Raw genomic sequence first — 13654 nt, forward strand, 5'->3', positions numbered from 1 at the left:
TGTTTTTGTAAGAACATTTGAACAAATTTATGTTATTTTAATGATGACGAGCAATGAATCACGTTTGCAAACTTGTAATTCTTTGAATATCAACTGAATTAAGAAACTCTGTAAATGGTTTAAAGTTACAGATCTTTGACAAAGTAACATAATTTAAAACAAGAACTTTGATCTTACCTAGAATATACCCTCAAACATCGTACCATGCTCTTGCAATTAACCAATATGACCTTTTCCTTTCATATGGTGCGGACGACATGGAGCATCCTTTTGTAAATGATATCACTATGCTTTTTATTTAAGACGTTCAGTGATGATCATGATCTTCATAGATGTAATAGTCGAGTAGGTAAATCTAGTTTAGGTCAGTTGCTTGGAAATTGAACTCTAAATATGAGATTCATTGACTTTCAAAAACACCTAGACTATAACAGGTTCTTCTTGACAAACTTAAGAAATTGGATCCATATACCCATATTATAATATTATATATACAATAAAGCTTGAGTATCCCTCTAAAGCAATTGGTTAAATGCCTCGGCTTTATGAATAAGATCTAGCTAACTTGATAAAGGTGATTATATCTATTTAATAAAACTTGAGCTATCCCTCTAAGGCAATTGGTTAAACCCTGGCTTTATGGATAAGATTCAGCTAACCTGATAAAGATGTTTATATATTGAGTTGTCCCTCTAGAGCAATTGGTTAAACGCCTCGACTTTATGGATTCAACTAGCAAGACAATGGCAAATTAAATTTATTTAAATAAGGAGTTTTGGTAAAAATGGACTAAAGGAGTTAAGGAACACATGTTATAGTCAATTTCACACGAGCACTCAAGAATTTCATTTTTAGACCGATATTTCTGCACTACATTTGTTAGAGAAGCTTACAAAACTTGAACAAATAGAAGATTTTAGAGAACCGAAATAGAAGGTCTAGTAATTAATCATGCTAGTTGTGTCATCTTGTCCGCATCCAATTAAAATGCCAAGCCAAAGAAAAGCATGTTGCAACAACCGAAAAAATGACATTTTTTTATGGCTGAAACCGTAGGTCAACCTAAAAGTCAACTCATCCACTTGATCATTTGTCAAAGAGCTATAACTCTGAAAGCATTAAAAAAAGCTATTGATTCCTTTGATATACTTTGAACTCATGTTTACAATTTGATTCGATTAAGGAGCAATATTTTACAGCATTTTTATCCTTTTCCCTCATAAAACAAAGGAGAAAAGCATTTTCAAACAGAACAATCTCAGATATGAAAGGTCTGTAAAGCCAAAGCTTGAAAAGAGAATGGGGCACGATTGATTCCATAGACAAGATTGACAGGCAAAGCACGAGACTCCAATCCAAGAGATAAAACATAAATTCATGTTGCATGCATCTTAGGCATACTTAAGAGCATCACATTTATTATTTTTCACATACATGATTTTTTACAGCTTTCAGAGTCAATTTCAACTTCACAGAGAATGATATTGGACTCGAGACAACACAAGCTCAACTTCACAGCGAATGAGCAACTGACTGTCAACAAACAATTTTTCAGTTTCATTCAGAGTCAATTTCAACTTCACAGCAAAAGATATTGGACTCGAGACAACACAATCTCAACTTTACAGCGAAGGGGCGACTGATGTCAACAAACAAGTTTTCAGTTTCATTCAGAGTCAATTTCAACTTTACAGCGAATGATATTAGACTCGAGACAACAAGCTCAACTTCAGAGCGAAGGGGCAGCTGGCTGTCGACAAATAATTTTTCAGTTTCAGAGTCAATTTCAACTTCACGGCAAAGGATATTGTCCTCGAAACAGCACAAATATTTGGATTTAAACTTCACAACGAAGGATATCCAATTCGAGCTCAACTTCACCAAGAAGAGGCCATCTACGGTTTCAACTTCACGATGAAGGGAACCGTGCCCACCAAACCTTCGAGTTCGACACGCTCAGCCCAAGGCATATAATTTACAATAACTCAAGGCTAAAGGGTTATCTGTCACCAAAAGACCTTCGAGTTTGACTACGCCAACTCCAAGGATATCATTTACAGCATAGCTTAAGTCGATAACGGCTATCTGCCAAAGACCCTCGAGTTCGATTACACTCATCTTCGAGGGCATATCATTTACAGTATCACTCAAGGATAGAAGGGTTATCTGTCACCAAAAGACCTTCGAGTTCGACTACGCTCAGCTCCAAGGCATATGATTTATAGCATAACTTAAGTCGAGAAGGGCTATCTGCCAAAGACCCTTGAGTTCGATTACACTCAGCTTCGAGGGCACATCATTTACAGCATAACTCAAGGTTAGAAGGGTTATTGTCACTAAAAGACCTTTGAGTTCGACTACGCTCAGCTCCAAGGCATATCATTTACAGCATAACTAAGTCGAGAAGGGTTATCTGCCAACCAAAGACCTTCGAATTTGACTACGCTCAGCTCTAAGGCACATCATTTGCAGCATAGCTTAAGTCAAGAAGGGTTATCTGCCAAAGACCCTCGAGTTCGATTACACCCAGCTTCGAGGGACATCATTTACAACATAACTCAAGGCTAGAAGGGTTATCTGTCACCAAAAGACCTTTAAGTTCGACTATGCTCAGCTCCAATGCATATCATTTGCAGCATAGCTTAAGTCGAGAAGGGTTATCTGTCAAACAAAGACCTTGAGTTCATTACAATTTGGGGACATGTCATTTACGACATAACTCAAGGCTAGAAGGGTTATCTGCCAACAAAGACCTTCGAGTTCACTACGCTCAGCTCAAAGGAACATTATTTGTAGCATAGATTAAGTCGAGAAGGGCTATCTGTCAAACAAAGACCTTCGAGTTTGATTACACTCAACTTTGGGGGCATATCATTTGCAGCATAACTCAAAGCTAGAAGGGTTATCTGCCAAACAAAGACCTTTGAGTTCGACTACGCTCAGCTCCAAGGCATATCATTTACAGCATAGCTCAAGGAAAGAAGGGTTATCTGTCAATAAAATTATCGAGTTCGATTCCATTCAGCTCGATGACACCTCAATCACACTATTGTCCGGTGGCAGTCGAGGTTTTCAAGTCAAGAAGAAGACCTGTGTTAGTCGTGCCTAGTGACAAGAACTGTTTACCGGAAGAATACTTAAGTCGAGAAAATTATATGCCAGCGAAGACCTTTCGAGTTCGATTTCATTCAGCTCGAGGGTCTGTCAACCACAGAGTGGAATCAAAGAATTATTTTCCAGTCGGATTTTAAACGAAGGTCTTTAGACCGAGAAGAATACCGAAGTTGACTAAAATTTGGCAACGAGAAGCCACGTTTCGATTTAAATTCTGACTACGGCTTCAATTCCATATCATTTCAAGGTGGACTCGACTTCGCGACGGAGGAGCCATCTGTAACTCAATTCGACAGGGAGTTATTCTTTCAGAGTTGAGTTTTCAACTCCATTGAATCAAAATTTGTGTCTTTTTATCTTTGTCCTATTTTTTGTTCCACGAAAAAGGACAAAGAGGGGCAGTTGTAGACACTCATTTTCGTCTATTTTTTTCCATATATATACATACATACATATATATAGTATATAGTTTGAAAATTTTTAAAAAATATATATAATAATAGTTTTGAAAAACATGTTTGATAACATTTATACATTATATAGTTTTTAAAACATTTTGAAAATTAAAATAATATATAGTTTTTAAAACATTTTTGAAAATATATATATAGTTTTTAAAACATTTTGAAAATATATAGTTTTTAAAAAAACATTTTGAAAATATATATATAGTTTAAAACATTTTAAATTATATAGTTTTAAACATTTAAATATATAATTAAAATATATAATTTTAAAATATTTTTAAAAATATATTATATATAGGTTTTGGAAAATATTTTTTTATATATAATATATTATTATTATTAGTGTTTTTTTTTTTTTTTTTTCTGTTTTATTATTATTACGTTTTTATTTTATTTTGTTTATAGGTCCAATGTCTTGGTCCGGTTTTGGGTCCAGCAAAAGTACAACATTGGGCTTGACCCAGCCCAGTATAATTTAGGGTTTAGAAACTCTAGTCACACATCCCCAGTCAGGCGACAAAGAAGGGAAGCAGGGAGACCGAGCCAGTTAAGGCACGTCACAACGGCGCGAGATTTCTGATTGGGGAAATCGGGACTGGCCCATCCCGAAATCCCCGGTCAACGACGAGTGTCACCATAGTAATAAAAACCAACATGCCACCGGTGGGGGGTATAAATACCCCCACCAAGCTACTGCCAAGGACATCTACACCGAAACAGAGAGAAAACAGTAAACCAAGATCACAGTCGAAACACATATCCACACAGTAAACAGAGGGTCGTACCACCATCAAGCCGAAAACAAAACCAACCATAAAACATGAAGAGAAACCATCAACAGTACCCACAACACAGAAACAACAGTCGAATATCGACCGAGCAACAGACAAAATCATAGCAAAATACATGCCAAACAGTGCAGTGAAAAAGCCAAAATACTCATACACGAAAACCCAAAGGTCAAGCGAAGCATAAAAACCAGAAGGCCAGGGAAGCGAAGGGCTTTGAGCCGAAGAGTAGAAGCGAGATCTTTGCCCTTAGATCTGCTCTGATTGGGGCTTCTTTGTGTGAATCGGGCCTCAGATATGAGTTTACGGGGGTGAGAGGATTCATTTGAGTGGTTTTGTTTTTTCGGTTGCCGCTCGCGACGACAACGGTTGTTGGCTCCAGATAGGCCACCGGGTGGTGGCCGACACTCGACCGGGGATGTGGAGTCAGAAAGAATTAAGAGAGAATGGGAGAAATTTTCATTATGGGAGAGTTACAAATGAGAGAAAAAATGTAATTGGGCCATTTATATACCATGGGCCTCCTTGCAAATAGAGGATTTTAAATTCTCTCTCGGTCCCTAGAACTTTGATTTGCTTTATAATCCGGTCACCGCTTGTAATTCGACCTCTGGATTCTCAATTCATTCAATTTAGTCACTATTTATAATTGTGAATTAACCCTCTAATTTTTGTTTTTTGCAATTGCTTTTTTTTTCTTTTCAATTAAATACTCTAAGTTTTATTTTAATTTTTTAATTTATTCTTTTTCTTCTTTCATATAATTTATTTTATTTACTGTAAAATTACACTTTTTTGTGTGTGGTTTGTTAACATATTTTAATGATTTTTCCCTTGTGTTTTTTTCTATTTTATTATTTTCTTTGTATTTTTTACTTTTGTTATTTTTATTGTTATGTTTTTTCTCTTAATTTATTTAATATTTATTATTATTATTATTATTATTATTATTTTTCTTTGATTTGCCTTTTTATTTCTAACCTTTTTACTCCTTTATTTGATATTTTTTTTAATTTTCAATTTATACTTTTTGACCTTTTTTCAGTAATCATCTCAATCGATCAAATATAAGAAATTTGAATGAAGTTTTAAATTTCAATTTACTTTAAACTTTCTCAATTAAAGACAAACAAAATTAATTGGTGCCGAAAGAGCAGTTCAAGGGTGATAATCCTTCATTGACCGTAACCGACTCCCGAGCCTGACACATTTCTGGTAAACGCAGATTAGGTAAGATAGTGTCCGAGCCACCTAAATTCCTTTTAAATGGTCGGTGGCGACTCTAACCCAAACATCCATTTTCTAAGTCGAGTCTAATTCCGGGCCCAACCGAAAGACGGTTGCGACAAAAACATATCAATGCATTATTATGAGAACGACCTGAATCCGAATTCGACCTGATAATGTGACAACCGAACCCGACCTACATTCTACTTAATATGAACTCAAACCCGAGAATAACCAGAAAAATAACTAATATTACCAGATCTATTATCAATCTGACCTGTTATAAAATTGATCTGTAAATGACTCAACTTGTAAATGATTCGATCTGACTTGTAAGTTATAATTGATAAAGTTAGAAAATTATAATTTTTTAATATTACAATGGGACATAATACTTCTTCACAATTTATAATGCATGATTAACTATGATAATTGAATTAATGTGTTTACTTTATATACATATAAACTGTAGCCTATAAATATATTCAAAAAAATTATTAAATTAATGAGTTGGTATTAATAATAAATATAAAATAAATTAGTAATTATCATCATTATATTACTAAATTTACTTTAAATTACTAAAATGACTTTATATATTTATTTTGTAATAATTAATACTTAAATATAATTTACTTAAATTTTTAATTTATATATTAAACATGATTCTAGTTTGATAATATTAGAATATGAGATTAAAATTTAATAACATTATAATATTGAAACTAACAATGTATAAATGTACAAATTAAATTTATTACAACTCAATACACCACAATTACAATTAAATGAAGTAAATAAATTTACGTTGAAATTTAAGGTCTGAGATCTTATAGAAAAAGTTTTACAAGGTTGAAAACTCGTACCAGAAATTTCTTCATCGAGCTTCTCAAAATATCTAAATGCTGCCAACATGATTAAATTATGAACATCTTTTTAGCTTTAAAAGCCAAAATAACACCAACATAATTTAACCATGGATAACTAATTAGATAAGAATTTACAACAGTTTAGTTCTATCATACCAACAACAAAAATTTACAAGGCAACAATTAGCCAACAAGCAACAATTCATCATTTAGATAAAAAACAATCAACATTCAAATGATTTCTAATCAGCATTCAGACCAAGTCCAGTCAGCATTCATACCAAGTCCAGCCAGCATTCATACCAATCCAATCAATGGTAAAGCGCTAAACATTTTCAACTTTACCAAACCTACAAAAGTTAAAACATCGGTAAAGCATTCATTTATATGCCAGCAGTAGCATGCTTGCTAAAATTCATGAAAATTAATGAAAAACAAATAAATGTAAAAGCAATAGCACCCTACAATAAATCATTTCAAGTATTAATGAAAATTATGAAATAAACACAATAAAGAAATTACCATACAAGGGAATAATCAAAAAAGAATTATTAACAAATACATTCAAATGTGCTTGTGGTAAATGTAAAAGCAGTAACACCTACAAAAGCAAAAAATCATTTAATAAACAATTTAAATGAAATAAACATAAGAGAAATAAAGCAAATCAAATATTTACCTTTAAAGGGAAGAATCAGTAGCTACAGAAAGATACTTGTCATCCCTTTTTTCTGGTTCAAAACCATACAACCAATTTCGAGTTGTTACAAAAATCTCAATATTTTTAGGTAAAAGTTTGACTCTCAACTTGTTCAAAATACGACCCTCCATGCTAAAGGAATATTCAAAAGCAACTGAAGTAATTGGAATGACCAATATATCTCTCGCCATGCTAGAGAGTAGGGATGGGCATGGGTAAGTTTTCGGCCAACCTGACCCGACCAAAAAATTTTACATCCTTCACCCGACCCAACCCGAAAAATATATACCCAATCCTAACTCGACCCGATTTTTTGAGATAAAATCTGAATCCGATCTGATATGACCCGAAATAATAAAAAATATTATTTTTATTCAATAAAAATAGCGATTTAATTAAAAAATAATATATATAGGGGTATTATTGTAATTATTCTTAAATATATAAGGTAAAATTATATTTTTTTGGGTCGGGTCGGGTATTTTTTACCCTAAACCCGAATCTGACCCGACCCTAACATCACCTTTAAAAAATTTGACCCGAATCAAACCCAAATTTAAAAAAACGACCTGATCGGGTCGGATCCGGGTCCGGGAATCCGTTGGGTTCCCGGATAAGAAGCATTTTGTGATTTCCAATACCTCAAAATGTCAAACTCAGCATCTTCATTACGGGGAACAATAGGCAAATTAAAGTATGAAGCATCAAAATTAGCATCAAAATTCTGAAAATAAAAATAAAATAAAATAGTTAGAATTTTAAAAATAAAATAATCAAATTAAAATAATTAAAATTATAAAAAAAATCGACTTGAAATAGATCATATTTTTAAATGTTTGAGGTCGATTGGAAGAACTTAACTCACTTGTCTCTAGAGATATGTTACTTTGGACAAAAGAAAAAAAAACTAAAAAGTGTATATTTTAAATAATATATATATTAACAAACTCATTATATATGACATTTACTCTTCGTTGAACATGATCCTCTACATAAATAACAATGTACAACTCCTTCAAGAGTTGTAATTTAGATCAATGATCAAGAAAAATAACAATAGACGAAATCAATGAGTGATCAGACTAATATTTCTCATATAATTCAAGCATGTGCCCTACCATTACAGAAATGCTTTGACAAGGATCATTGTGAGCATTACACAACAACTTTTCAATTGCAACAACATTAGCCAAATACAAGTTAAAGGTGGGATACTTAGATCCAGAGAACCGAGTAGTAATTTCATACAATGACTCAAGAAAATAACAAATTGTTTGAACAGTTTCCCACTCATATTAAGTAATAGCATCCAAGTCATTTTCCCTATTCACAAACAAATTAATGGCTAATTTAGCATCAAGTGCCCTATGAATCATTAAGTAAGTAGAATTCCATCAAGTAAGAACATCTAGTAATAATTTACCACGAAAATAATATTCACAATTTTTAACAGCTAATTTAAAGACACAAAGTCGAGAATCAGAAAAATCAATAAACTTAACAATTTCTCGTAACTTAATAACAAAAGAATCAATTACCTTCAAACATTTTTGAACTAACAAGTTCAAAATGTATGCAGCACACCTTACATGAAAATATTTACCATTGCATAGAAGATGTGAAATAACATGCAAATCATCTCTATGCCTTTTAACCATTTTATCATTTGCAAAAGCATTGTCAAGAGTTATGGTAAAAACTTTTCTTTCAAGACCCCACTCGCATATCATTTTTTTCATAGACTTAAAAATTGACTCAACATAATGTGGTGGAGAAAAACGATGAAAATTTAGTATTGTAGACTGAAGTGTCCAATTATTATCAACATAGTGTGCAGTGATTCAAGTAGATATTTTTTTTGCTTTTCATACTGTAATATGCAAAATTTAGTAAGAATATACCTCGAAATATTCTTCGCATTAACATTAAGGTAAAGATGCAAAACCCTAAGTTTATCATGCTCAACCATACACAAAACATAACCATGACATAAAATAGCCTCATCAAACAATTCACAATATCTATTTTGATAGAGTAGCTCATGGAAGCTTTAATTAATTAGCATTGTGAAACGATGATCAATTCTCATTCACCTACCATTATTATTACATAGTACAATCGGGCATTATGTCTCCTTAATTTCTTTGCTTGAACCAATCAATTAAATTAATCTTTCATGGAAAAGAATTCTGAAACGAATTTTCTTGCAGACTTTTGTTTTGTCGTTACGATAGAAATGTTAGTAAAAGATAAAAGGAAAACGTTTTCAGAAAATGATAGGTGAGGTACAATAAGTGCTAGGGTCACAATAATTTTGTTACACTGAGAAATGAGTGTTGCTTTCCTTGCACAAAGGAAGTCACGTTTTGAAATCATGACACACTGACCCACAAATTTATAAAATTTACATGGGTGTCCTTATATATGTATATTTTTTTAAAAACTATTATTAACATACGAGTTAACGACATTATTGGTTGTTTATATTTGTGTTTTATCTATTTTTTTCATTGATCTTAAAGAACATAATATATGATCATTTTTGTTTTTATTTAATTAAGACGTAGTCATCACAGTTAATTAAATATTTTGGTATAATCACATATTTAATCCTCATTATTTTCATGTTATCTCATTTTAATCCTACTTGTAATAAAATAAATAAATGTAATCCTTCAATTAAACGATACCATTCGATTGAAGGAATAATTTTATTTTATTTTAATATATTTATTTTCTACCAATTAGATGGTGATCTGATTGAAAGATAATAAAACAAAGCAAATTAGTGCCAAAGAGATTTGAACCTCAGTCACTTAGGTAACCAAGAATGTGCCCTACCATCGAGCCAAGACATGCCGAAGTCGCCGACATGTGCAACCATGTCATCATCCAGAAAAATATTGGTCGGTTTTAGATCTCGGTGAACGATCGGTGTTCGACAAAGGTGAAAGTATTCTAGTGCGTTGGCCACGTCTATAGCAATGCCCAACATTTGATTGAGCAAAGTTGAGGTGAAGTGACGAGTGAGCTTCCTCATGACCATGATGAAGCCAACTCTCTAAACTTCCATTCGCCATGAATTCCAAAACCAAAGCCTTGAAATCATTGCCTTGGAAGTTTATGCTTGCGCAACAAGTTATCAGCTTGATTAGATTTCGATGTCGAACATTCCTGAAAGCCTCACATTCATCCATGAAACTCTTGATTGCCCCAAGGTTCCGAAGGTTCGGTACTTTGATTGCAACAGGGTTTTCTTGTTGATCAAGAAACCCTTTATAAACAGAACCAAAACTGCCCTCACCAATTAAGTTCAGCGCTGCGAAACCATTAGTTGCTTCGACGAGTTCCTTGTACAAAACTCGCACGAAGCTAACTCGCCACAAAGCCGAAGGGATCATTTCTTTTACCGACCGTTTCTTCCAGTAAACAGTAGCAATGAATGCAACCTAAACCGAAACAAGAGAAAGGATAATGACAATAACGACAATGGAATCGTCGATAAACCATTTGCTTCTTCATCTGTGATCTAAGCATTTCGAAAGCTCGATTTCAGGAATCCCCCACCAAGATCCTTATTTCCAATGACAGATAATTGATTGATATTCTTGAAGACCCCTTCTTCTGGAACTTCACCATCTAATTGGTTGAAAGAAAGGTTTAAACTCGCCAAAATGGAAGATTTTGAAGTTCAAGCGGGTATTGTGTCCGTCAATTATTATTACCGGAGAGATCTATGCTTTCAAGTCCTAAGAGAGGCAAGAGCTCGAGGAATGCTACCCTGAAACTTGTTTCCTTGCATGTACAAGACTCTTAGTCCTGAAATCCATGTCTCAGGGATTTCACCCGAGAAATTGTTGTTCGACGTATAACTCGACGAGATTCTTGGAGCTACCATTGTAAGAGTTGTGAGACAAATTCAAAGTAATCAAACGTTCAAAATCAGCAACCAGTTGATTCGGTATACTGCCACCGAGCAGTGGCGGAGCTATATGCTTTTCAAGACGCGCACGTGCCTAATTTTTATATATGTGCCCACCTTAAAATTAAATTTGTGCCTACTTTAAATTTTTTTATGCCCACCCTGGATTTATTTCTGTTCAAAGATAACTATAAATGTCTTATAAACATTATTTTTGTTTGGGTTTAAAAATTCATTTACAAGCTCGAATCAAAATAAAACCAAGAATATATCTTATTAAAACTTAAATCCAATATACAACTCAAATTTAATATACAATCCAGATCTAATCCCTTAACCACAATAACAACCGGTAACTGATCAACCCAACCCCCAATCCCCTTCAAATTCACTTTGCACCCAATACTAAAAAATGACAAAATAATTATCTATTCTCATATTTCAGCGGAATTAATCTAGAAAAACTCCAATAACTTGATAAGACTATAATATGTAAAAAATTGTTCACAACCTAAATATCCGCAAAAAAAATAGTCTACAGACCTGAAAAAAATAGAGAATAACTAACAGATGAAACTAAAATAAATAGAGCAAATTCAAAGGAAATATCAAACCTTTATTGAGATTTTCCGGTGACAGCGAACGTCTCCGACCGTAAATTCGTATTGTGGCGAACCGTATCCTTTCTGTATGTCCGAGATATATGAGATAAAATGAAGAGTTAGGATGACATAGTTAACTAAAGACAAAACCTAAAGAATGGGTAGTAGATACTGGTAGATTCACGTCAGGCGCTTATCCTTTATGTTATCCCGACTCTTGATTATTCTATTAGTATCCATGTCCGATGATATCCGGATATGGTAAGGGAATATAATCTTCAAAAGACCCTCAAAATACATGAAAACATTGGGAAAAAATTGAACATAACCATGCATGATGCATATCCTAAACATAGACGCGATGATAAGAATCATATGATCCTTCAAAGATCCTCCACACACATTGGAATCTTGAAAAAAGGGAAAATCAAACATATTTGTGTCCAGATAACAGTGAAGAACAATTAGACAGAGCATATGCTTACATGCACCCAGGTTTCTGCCATCATGGAATTTGTCAATGAGTGCTTTATCTTGTTGATGGCTTCAAATTTTCAGAAATTCACAAGTTTTAAGATTATTAAGATGTAAACATTAGTGCAACAAACTTGGCAGTTGATATAGTAAGAAAGCACACTTACTGAGCCCAACAGAGTTCAATCAAGGAAGCCACAACTCGGTTTACATTGCTTGGTATCTCAAGCCTTTTGCCTTTAAAACCTACAGCAGCCACAACCTACAGAAACAAATCACCTCGATTTTAAGACTATATTTACATGTATATATGCTTCTGCATTTATAAGTATATGAATATGCAGGTTTTATATTTAACCTCTGAACTATACTTGTCAGTTTCTTTTCCAAATCTACGGGCAGCTATGTTACTCGGACTCGCGTGTGATAGGTTTGTGGATAAACCATTTCTGATGAAATGAATGATAAAAGACCTGTGGTGGGTTTAACTGCTTCCATGGTTGTTGCAGTGTCATAAGTTCCCAAAGAACCACTCCAAAGCAATAAACATCGGATTTCTCATTTGAATTCTCATCACATAGAACTTCAGGTGCCATCCACTCAGGCTAGACAAAGAGCAAGGATACTTGTCTTTTAGTTGGTAAATCCTTGATATTTGGATTTGTATCTGTAGCTGTTATTATCAGATGGATTCCCCTTCATTGTTATCCAAGGTTTTTCTTTTCATCTTTTGCTAATTCTCGAATTATGCGATGGAATGGAATTTCTTCCTCGAAAGACCATGACAAGAATGAATAGGGGAATTTTGGCTTTATGATTACGTTCGCGAGAACGGAAGTTGATGGGAGATGCGAGTGGGACAAGCAAACAACGATGGGGGCAGCCATTAATTAAATTAAAATGTAGAGATTCACTGAATCTGTCTTGGTGTTCCACTGTGCTTTTACAGGCGGAAAGAAGACCGAGTTCGTTGAATGTAGATTCCTCTCTTTATCAACCGGTGGAAGTCCTCCGCAAGCCCCTCTACTATAGAGAATATATCAATTTAGTACTATTTTCTATTAAATGAAGCAATTTAATCCTTCAATTATAGAGACTGGTTCAAATTAGTCCCTATAATATAGAGATTGATTCAAAGTTACCCCTCTACTAGATCAGGTACTCTCTGACTGCTAAAATGAATCGAATAATATCAACTCGTTTTACAAGCTAACATTTCTTGCTAGAAATACCAATTATTATTCAATAGAGTTAATAGTTTTGTAGATTTTATGGTTCTATCGATTAAGTCTTTTGTCTGAAGTTGAACCCAAAATGAAAAGAATGATTTCAATATCATTTTAAATAATAATGTTAAATCTAAAAAAATTTGACATTATTTTTTTAGTACATGGACTAAATTAATTCATTTAATAAAAGGAATAGTTTTAATCAATCTCTCTAGTAGGACTATATCCATTTAATTGTAGACGATTAAATTGATATAATCCA

General features: G+C 33.5%; 1 long non-coding RNA gene across 3 annotated transcripts; it reads right to left on the minus strand.

Moving 5' to 3' along the window:
• Positions 1-11426: 11426 nt before the first annotated feature.
• Positions 11427-12806, minus strand: LOC120207951. 3 transcript variants are annotated; one of them, XR_005524256.1, is made up of 4 exons: positions 12637-12806; positions 12175-12425; positions 11702-11887; positions 11616-11630 (listed from the first exon to the last, which is right to left on the minus strand). It is a non-coding gene; the product is annotated as an uncharacterized LOC120207951 (long non-coding RNA). The 3 variants fall into 3 exon arrangements; XR_005524255.1 differs by having other exon boundaries at positions 11427-11887; XR_005524257.1 differs by having other exon boundaries at positions 11428-11773.
• Positions 12807-13654: the final 848 nt, after the last annotated feature.

This window comes from Hibiscus syriacus, unplaced genomic scaffold (genome assembly GCF_006381635.1).
Source record: "Hibiscus syriacus cultivar Baekdansim isolate YM2019G1 unplaced genomic scaffold, ASM638163v2 tig00015498_pilon, whole genome shotgun sequence".
In the NCBI taxonomy this organism is placed as follows: domain Eukaryota; kingdom Viridiplantae; phylum Streptophyta; class Magnoliopsida; order Malvales; family Malvaceae; genus Hibiscus; species Hibiscus syriacus.